Source organism: Sorex fumeus, unplaced genomic scaffold (assembly GCF_029834395.1).
Source record: "Sorex fumeus unplaced genomic scaffold, SorFum_2.1 ptg000122l, whole genome shotgun sequence".
Taxonomy (NCBI): domain Eukaryota; kingdom Metazoa; phylum Chordata; class Mammalia; order Eulipotyphla; family Soricidae; genus Sorex; species Sorex fumeus.
The window spans coordinates 8,016,888-8,026,295 of record NW_026606179.1 but is presented as its reverse complement, the minus strand read 5'-3'; the positions used below and the strand labels follow the sequence as shown (position 1 = coordinate 8,026,295).

Below are 9,408 nucleotides of genomic sequence, written 5' to 3'. Positions count from 1 at the left end.
ACTCACCATAGTGTAAGCGAGTGGCGGCCTCCGGGCGGAGTGTTTTGGGGGCGTTCCGGGTGGGTGGCGGGGTGGATCGTGGGCCTCTCTGAGCTGAGCCCCGTACCGACTACATTTCCCAGAGGCCTGCGCGCGCGTGTGCGCATGTGTGAGATCGGCGCGTGTGTAGGGGTACGAGTGCCCGAGCAGGTGCAGATCTGCGGTGGCGCCCGGGGCTCCGCCAGCACTGAGGTGCGCGGGGCGGGAGAGAGTGCCGGTTTGGGGTGCTGGTGCAGGAACATGAACTGGCAGAGACGGGTTAACGGGCGGACTGATAGACGGACTAGATGGCAAGCAGACTGGTTGACCGACGGTGACTGATGGGCGGACTGACAAGACAGATGCAGGGACTGACAAATGAAAAGACTGACAGACCGACTGTCGGACTGACAGATTAGATGACGGATGCGGGACAGGCAGAGGCTGATTGGCAGCCGGGCTGTCGCGCTCGGGCGCGTTTGGATATATCTGTCCCCATCTTTCGGGGAAAAGGGAGACAGACCAGGTTTGCCAGTTTTGTCGCCCCTGTGGCTGCTGCCTGTCCCACATGAGAGACTGGGCACTCTCAGTCGCAGGGGGTAGAAAACTCGTGGCCTCCCTGACCCGGGGGTTCACGAGTGACCGTGTGTGGCGACCCTGTGGGCTCCGTGTGGGAGCATGTGCTTCACACGGCAGTTGGGGTCCCGTGACATGGGAGTAGAATCCCCCCACATTCCAGCGCTCCCTAGTCCCAGAGTTCCAGTGGAAACTCCTGATAGGGACCAGGACGAACCCTCAGTTCTGGGTGACCAAAAGAGGAAGACGCCAGCCAAATGGGCTGAGACCAGAGGACGAAGGTGACAACAAGATCCATTGACCCTGGTGGAGGAGAAAATGAAGTCCCACAGGTTGTGGGGATGTCGTTGGTGAAAGGAGGATTCATCTGACCTCTGGGGCGTTTGGGAGATTTTCCAAACCATCTAGTTAGACTGACCAGAGGTGCAAGAAGGGAAGCAATCCAGGTTCACCTAGAAATGTGAGCTGATAGCTTTTAAAGGGGTTAGAAATAAAAAAAAATATAGGCACAGGACCCAGGGCATCTTATTTTCTAGTAAACAAAGAATGAAAAGGCCTCTTGATTTGTTTGGATATTTGCTTTTTGATTATTATTGTTGTTGTTTTGAACCCCATCCAGCTGTGCTCAGGGCTTACTCCTGGTTCTGTGCTCAGGGGACCATATGGGGTGCTGGGGATGGAATCTGGGTGGGCTGCATGAAAGGCAAGTGCCTTCCTCTCTGTACTGTCTCTCCCATCTGAAAGACCCTTGTTGGAAAAATATTGCACTTGGGACCTAAACTCTGTGGGTAATTCTGGGGGAGGTAGAAGGTCTCTTTTCTCATGCTCCTTTCTCCAGCTTTCTTTCCTAGAACACTGCTGATACCAAGCAAGCATGTCACAAGAGAAAGCCAAATGACTGTGAAACTAGTACGAGTCATACCCCAAGTGAGCTGTTATTGTCATTTTCAAAAAAAAAAAGAATCTTGCTGTTTAAAATTTAGCAATGCTTTTTTTTTCTTTTTGGGTCACACCTGGCAATGCACAGGGGCTACTCCTGGCTCTGCACTCAGGAATTACTCCAGGCGGTGCTTGGGGGACCATATGTGATGCTGGGAATCAAACCCAGATCAGCCATGTGCAAGGCAAACGCCCTACCCGCTGTACTATGGCTCCAGCCCCTAGCAATGCATCTTTGTTTTGATAATTTCTTTTTTTGCATATGTATATATTTATGCATGTGTGTTTATATTTATTTTATTTTTAAAATTTTTATTACTGAAACACCATGAGGTACTGTTGTAGACTTACAAATTTTTGTGCTTGGGTTTCAATTATACAATGATGTTTTGATAATTTCTGGGATAACTATTGTCCAAGCTCCTGGCTTTCACTTTTCCCAGAGGATACTGTCCAAACTCAACTGCCTATATAATATGTGAGACTTAGGGTGACAAGGCTCCAAGACCCTGTTGATCCCCTTTTCTCACCTTATAAGGATTTTTTTTACCTCACACCCATTGGTGCACAAGATTGTATTATTTATTATTGTTAAATACTTGTGAAATGATTTGACTTCTGTTCTTTGGAATGAAAATTATCTGTTACAGTGAGTTGGGTTTCAACTTAAATGGGCAAGTAATAACTTCTATTCAAAGAATGCATGAGGAATCATCTCTTTAGATGAACTTTGTTCAAATCTCTATATACTAGATTCTTTTTGTTTGTTTTTGTCTTTGGGCCACACTGGCAGTGCTCAGGGATTACTCCTGGTTCTGCACCGGAATTAGTTTTGGCAGTGCTTGGGGGACCATATAAGATGCCAGGTATTGAATCCAGGTTGGCTGCATGCAAGGTAAATGCCAGCTGTACTCCAGCCCCCACTAGATTCTTTTAAAAAATTGTTTATTGTGGGTCAGGAGCAATAGTACAGCAGGTAGAGTGATTGCCTTGCAGCTGGCCTGGGTTTGATCCTGGCACTTCAAATGGTCTTCTGAGTGCTTAGAAGTGTTTCTGAGCTAGAGCTAGGAGTAAGCAAATCAGGTATGGTCCTCCAAGTATTTTTAATTGAGATTCAGTGATTTTCAATGCTATTAATAATGCACGTAATGTTTCTCATGCGTATACACTCATCACCAGTGTACCTCCTTCCTCCCCCAAGGACCTCAAGACTCCTCCTTCTCAGTCCCCCTCAAACTCACTTATGTGGATCAATTCTCCCATTTTATTGCCTTTCACCTTTATTGTTACTTTGCTGTGTATCTTTAAATTCTGCATATAAGTAGATCATTCTATATTTATCCCTTTCCTTCTGACTGCTTTCAGTCAGCATATCCTGTAGTTCCATCTATGTTGTTTCAAAATGCATGATTTTGTTCTTAGAGCTGCATATTATTCATTGTGTATATATACCACAATTTCTTGATCCATTCATCTATAGTTGGGTGTTGAGTTGTTACCATATCATGAATATTGTACTAAGTGTGGTGATGAACATAGATGTGTATATATCCTTTTTGAATTAATGTTTCATGTATTAGAATAGATGCCAATAAGTGGAATTGCTGGATCATATAGAGTTACATAACATTGGGCAGTCCTTTCTCCTCCCTCAGGGAGCTTAAGGTTTATTGAGTTACTCCCACAACAGTGCCCCTGAGGGACACCCAATTCCATCAAGCACTAATAATCCAAATTGTTTTTCTCTTTCCTTTATGTCCTTTGCATGGTTTATTTAGCAATGTCCTTTTTGTATAGACACAGGAAGACAGTTGATGCTATGCTTCATAACATGGGAGTTAATTGACTCCAAAATAATATTTACTCCTGGGAATCCATATTTACTTGACTTAAGCCTCAGTTTCCCTTAGTTTCTAGCGCCCCCAAATCAGGGTCCCAACAAGGGACTTGGATGGACCCAGGGCAAGCTCTGAGCTACCCTGGCATCTAAATGGACCAGGCCAAATGCCATAATACTTAACTATAAGAGCACGGTCATGGACAAAAAAAGTCACTGAATAAGGACCCTGCTGGAGTTAGGAAAGACTAACCTGACCTGAGGACAGTGGTCTGGAATATATAGTGAGATGTCCCCAGGAAGAGCCAACTTTAAGCTTGATATATCTCTTACTGTGTTCATACAAAATGACTAGAAATATTATAAGAAGTAAATTTACTAGATTGTTTAAATGGATTACTAGCTGAGGAAAGGAGAAAGCAATACACCTTGGATGGAATCCCGCCCTTGAGCCCTTTGAGTGGATATCCTAGTAATCTGGAATAATCTCCTCAAATGAGATTTTGTCCTTGAGTTAATCTGCTGAAGTAGTAGCTTTACCTCTGTTTATTGTTATGATAATGTTCAACCCCACCTTTGTGTATCCCCATCCTTCATAATTTCTATGATACTAAGCTTTGAATAAGAGGGGACCAGAAAGTTGGGAGTTAATTGGCTCTGAATAATATTTACTCCTGGGCATCTGTCATATTTACTCGACTTAAGCCTCAATTGCCCTTAGTTCCTGGCACCCCAACAGATGTCATTCTGGGAAAAAACATTTTGAGTGTACTGCATAAAATTTATGGTAAAGTTCAGCCATTGTCAGTCTCTTACTGTTGATCAAAGAATTCATTCTTCAGGAAAAAAAAAGCATATGTAGGAATTCAGAAAAACCTTTGAGCAGGTTAATATATAATTTATATAGGGAAGAGAGCTCCTTAATGTTATGAATGTGTGAGTCTTCAGTTAAAGCGCATATTTTATCATTAGAAAAGTCAGAGTCATTTCAGGCATCCAGCTCTCACCTTCTCTGTCACCACTGTTGGCTGTACCTGATAAACAGTTGATATTCATCCACTTCTTTTGATTTTAATGCCAGGGTTAAAAATACAGTGGAACCATTGTTTAAACAGTTTTTCTTGCATCCTACTAGTCCCTTCAAGTGCATTCTTTTTTGGGGTGGGGAGGGACACACCCAGCAATGCTCTGGGGTTACTCTTAGCTCTGTGCTCAGGAATTACTCTTGGCAGTGCTCAGGGTACCATATAGGGTGCCAGGAATTGAACCTAGGCTTGCTACATGCAAGGCAAGTACCCTCCCCAATGTCCTATCACTCTGTTCCATCAAATGCATTCCTTGTAGTCCTGCCACGGTGATATTTTAAAATGGAATTATATAACTTTGTTCTCAAAACTTGGACTAGAGAGTGCAGCAGGCTGATTGCATGCTTTCCATGTAGGAGACCCAGTTTTTGCCCCCAGAACTAATAGTTCTCTGAGCACTGCTATGTGGCCCCAAGCCCAAATATTAATAAAAGTTTTAAAACGCTCTTGTTAGAAAACTTTACTAGATATGTATAAAGCTTAGCATAGAACGTGATCCAGAATTAGTACTCAGCAAATGATAGATCAGGAATCCTTTTTGTTTGTTTTTGGGTCACAAAACCAGTGATTATCAGGGTAACTCCTGGCTTTGTGCTCAGGAAATCACTTCTGGCAATACTCCTGGGGGGGGGTGTCATATGTGATGCTATGTATCACACTGAACTCATGTTGGCTAAGTGCAGGGCTATGACTGTACTATATGTTCAGAATCCAGGATTCTTTTGTTTGTTTTTGTCTGGGTGCCACACCCAGCAGCATTTCCAAGGGTTACTCCTGGCTCTGCCTTCAGGAATTACTTCAGACAGAGCTCAGAGGACCATGTGGGATGCTGGGGAATCAAACCTGGGTCAGTGGCATGCAATGCTACTCACTGTACTATTTCTCTAGCCCCTAGACCAGGATTTTTTTTTTTTGCTTTTTGGGTCACACAGGGGTTACTCCTGGCTCTGCACTTAAGAATTACTCCTGGCAGTGCTCAGGGATCCATATGGGATGCTGGGATTTGAACCCAGGTTGGGTACATGCAAGGCAAATGCCCTACCCGCTGTGCTATCGCTCCAGCCCCTAGATAGGATTCTTAAGTCTGTTTAAAAATTATTTTAAAGCAGTGAACATTGGAAAGTAGTACATCAGTATTAAGGGCTTATAACCATTTTGGAGCTGAAACTTTAATGATGAGTATTTGTAATATGCTCAAAGCTTGATTTAATAAAAGGAATATAGTTTCTTTCTATTAACCCTGAAGCTGGTGAGAGTTCTGTAAAGGTATTTGCATCCACACCATTCCACTCAAAGTCCTTGTAGGATATTTTTATACTGACAGTCTGTTTTGATTTGTTGTTACTGTGTCTGGCATATCGAATACTCCCGGTAGCTTGCCAGGCTCTCCGAGAGGGGCGGAGGAATCGAACTCGGGTCGGCCATGTTGGCTGCTTGTAAGGCGAACGCCCTACCCGCTGTGCTATCGCTCCAGCCCTGTTTTGAAAATCATGTATAATACCAATTAGGCAAATATCACAAAGAAAAAACCTGAACTTATTTATGCAAAAGTAGTGTGTTTTTTGGTTACCAGTGGAGAGATGGATTATTTAAGTGATGTTTGACAGTCATCCAACTGGAAGTGTTGGGTCCAAATTTCACCTCTTTTTGGTTATGTATGGTAGGGGCACACCTGGTGGTGTTTAGGGGCTACTCATGCTGGGGGGACCATGCTATACCAGGAATTGAACTTGAGCATCCCACATACCAAAGCATGATGCAAAGTTCAAGGCACTTGATAAACTGAGCAAGATTTGAAACATTTTATGAAGGTGTTTCCACCGTTGAAATATGTCGGGAAATACGTTGTTATTCTATGAGGTCCCGATCTCTTTAAGAATAAAATACATTCATGGGGACTGGCTCAATCATCTCTTCGGCTGAGTGCAAGCTTTACTTGCAGGAGGTCCCCTATCTAGCCCCAGTACTGCGGGGTTCCCCAAGCGCTGCCAGAAGTAACCCCCAACCACAGTCAGGAAGAGCCCCTGAGTACTTGTGGGTGTGCCCTAATACACACACACACACACACACACACAGCCCCTGAGTACTTGTGGGTATGCCCTAATACACACACACACACACACACACACACACAGCCCCTGAGTATTTCTGGGTATGACACACATACACACTCCCACTGTAAATGGTTAGTCCAAGACCACTATCGGCGACGACGTGCCCTCCGTATCCCCACTATATACTGCGACCCGGGGTCACTGGACCTGGACGGCGGCAGGTTCTTCCGGTCGCCTCCGCAGGCTGAGACGCCCCCCCAACCGCTGTCTGGCTCCGCCCTCGGGCTGCGTCTTAACTCTTCGAACGCTGCGGGGGCTCTGGAAACTCTGGGGTTCTGTCTTTCCGAGTGGCCTGTCCTTCCAGTGCGAGTCCGATGTAGAACGTCACCTGCGCGGCCGCGATCCTTCTGCCGGGATGGACAGGGAGGAGCTGCGCGCTGTCCCGGACCCCTACTGCCCCCGTTCGCTCCGCGGCCGGTTCGCCGGGACTACATTTCCCAGGAGGCGCGGCGATACGGCCACGCCCATTTCCGCCGGCACGAGCTCTCGGAGCTGCAAGCCGCGGGGCGGGCAGTGGGGCGCGGCAGGTGCCCGGCGCGGGGCGTGTTCGCGCACTATAGCCACATGACGGGGCTCGGGAGAGCTTGGGCCCGCGGGCTGGGGTACCCACCGCGGCACGGCGGCCCCACAAGGGCCCCGGCCGGGAGTCCGGCGGCTGTCGCGCGCCCCGCCCGTGGGCGGCCGCGCACCCGCTGGGGCCTCGAGTCCAGGGACCAGCGTGGTGCGGTGACAGCGGGCCTCGAGACCAGAGGTGAGAAGGATAGGTGTCCATCGGGGCTCGGCGTCCTCGGCAGAGGCCTCGGGCCGGGCCGTCGGGGCCTCGTGACTGGGGCTCTGAGAACTCAACTTTTGAAAGAGCCATCAAGATCAAGCACGGACTCCAGCTCCAGTCCCGCCCGGCTCAGCCCTGCGGTCACTCCGCGGCCACCCGCCCTCTTGCGGGCCTCCCCGCGCGCCCTGGACGCCCCTTCACAGTGTCCCGTGCGGCTCCTGCCGAGCCTCGCAGCTCCACCTTACCGGGTGACCCCACCTGCCTCGTATCCCTGCCTGCCCCGGGACCCCACCTGATGTGTGATCCCACCTGCACCACTCCACCCTCCGCGGGACCCAACGTGTCGCGAGACCCTACCTGTAGTGGGACCCTACCTGTCGCGAGACCCCACTTGCCGCGGATCCACCTACCGTGGGTCCACCTTGTGCAAAGCTAGTGGAATGGGAGTGGGGGGTTCGGAGTCGCCTGCCGGGTTCTAGTGCCCTAGAACCCGTTTTCTTTCCCCGCAGTGCCACCTGCAAAGAGGTCTCCGCAGGAGGCTGTGCCCTGGGTGAGTGCCGCTCCGTCCTCCCCTCCCACACTCCTTCTCCCCACTCCCTAGAGAAGTTGGGTCTGGCCTCTGGAGTGGAGAACCTGCAGCAGGAGCGTGACCTGTGTTCCGGAATCAGAACAATCTGAGAGGACTTAGGATGAAACAGCAGAAACACTTTTCTCTAAGGGCAGAAGTGCGGGGCTGGAGCGCAGTGGGTAGGGCATTTGCCTTGCATGGGGCCCACCCGGGTTCGATTCCCAGCATCCCATATGGTCCCCTGAGCACCGCCAGGAGTAATTCCTGTACAAAACCAGGAGTAACCCCCCTGTGCACCTTTTGTGTGTGACCCAAAAAGAAAAAAAAAAAGGGCAGAAGTGCTTTCTTAGCTAGTTTGCAGGGTCTCTCTCTACCCTGCCCAGACTGAGAGCACCTAAGGTCTGTCAGAAATACTTGCTGTACCTGCCCTTGTGGTGGTCAGCGTGGCTGTGGAGACTCCACTTGACATCTGGATGTTTATACGGTAGAGGCAGGAAGCAAACTGAACCGTGCGTCGGAGCATATTTGGTGCTTGAATGAGTTTGGCTGCAAAAGGCTTTGGTTTGAGAAAGTTTGTTTTTCCTCTGGGAGCTGTGTGGTTTTGGTGGCTCTGGTCATTGCACTGGGTAGCCCCTGGAGAAAAATACATTTGCACGTATCTGAATTGCACCCTGAAAACAGAAACCACAGCTGCCCACATCACCAATGTGCGCCCCATTGCCTCTCCTGATATCTCCTGTGTCTGTGGGTGGCTCCTTTATTCTAAGCATTTATGAGAAACTTAATGGTATCTTTTATTTTTTTAATTGTATTTTTGGGACTTACTCAGCGGTGCTCAGGGGTTACCTCTGGCTCTGTTCTCAGGGATCACTTCTGGAGGGGGTTGGGGACCATATGGGATGCTGGGGATCGAACCCTGCTGGACTTTGTGTGTGAGGCAAACATGATACCTACCATCCTATCGCTCCAGCCCCCATGATGGTTGGTTGTTCTTGGTATCACTTGGCTTTATTTCAGAAGAGAAAAATTTTTCTCTTTTCTCTATGACTACTCACTGGTAAAGACAAATTGGAACCTAACCCTTGCAACCCACAGTGGGGAAGTTGTGTTTGCAGGCTCATCTCCAGCTCTGCTGCCCCTGTTATGTGGGCATTTGGTCTCTTGAGTGTCCTTGTGCTGGGAAATGGGTTTATTTGAGTGGGGAGGTTAGTCAGCCCTGGTGGTGCTCAGAAATGCCCGTAGATCACATTGGTGCCGTCATGGAACTCTGCTCCGTCACATACGGTCATACCTTTCCCCTGTTCTGTCTCTCCGACACCTCCCCCCCCCCCCTTTTTAAAAGCTTGTCTCATCTTCCATAGAGATTGCATTCTGAGAACCTGGGGCTGAAGATAACGAGTGAGTTGGGGGTACAATACACAGTGCGCCCCCAAGCAATCCCAGTTTTGGGGGGGTGCACACAGTGAGCAAGAACACTGTTTTATGCTTCAGGGTCTAGT

The 9,408-nt window shown here is 48.4% G+C and overlaps 1 long non-coding RNA gene across 1 annotated transcript; it reads left to right on the top strand.

Moving 5' to 3' along the window:
• Positions 1-768: 768 nt before the first annotated feature.
• Positions 769-1,540, top strand: LOC130044333 (uncharacterized). Its single transcript, XR_008795387.1, has 2 exons — positions 769-875; positions 1,433-1,540. It is a non-coding gene; the product is annotated as an uncharacterized LOC130044333 (long non-coding RNA).
• The last annotated feature ends 7,868 nt before the right edge of the window (positions 1,541-9,408 follow it).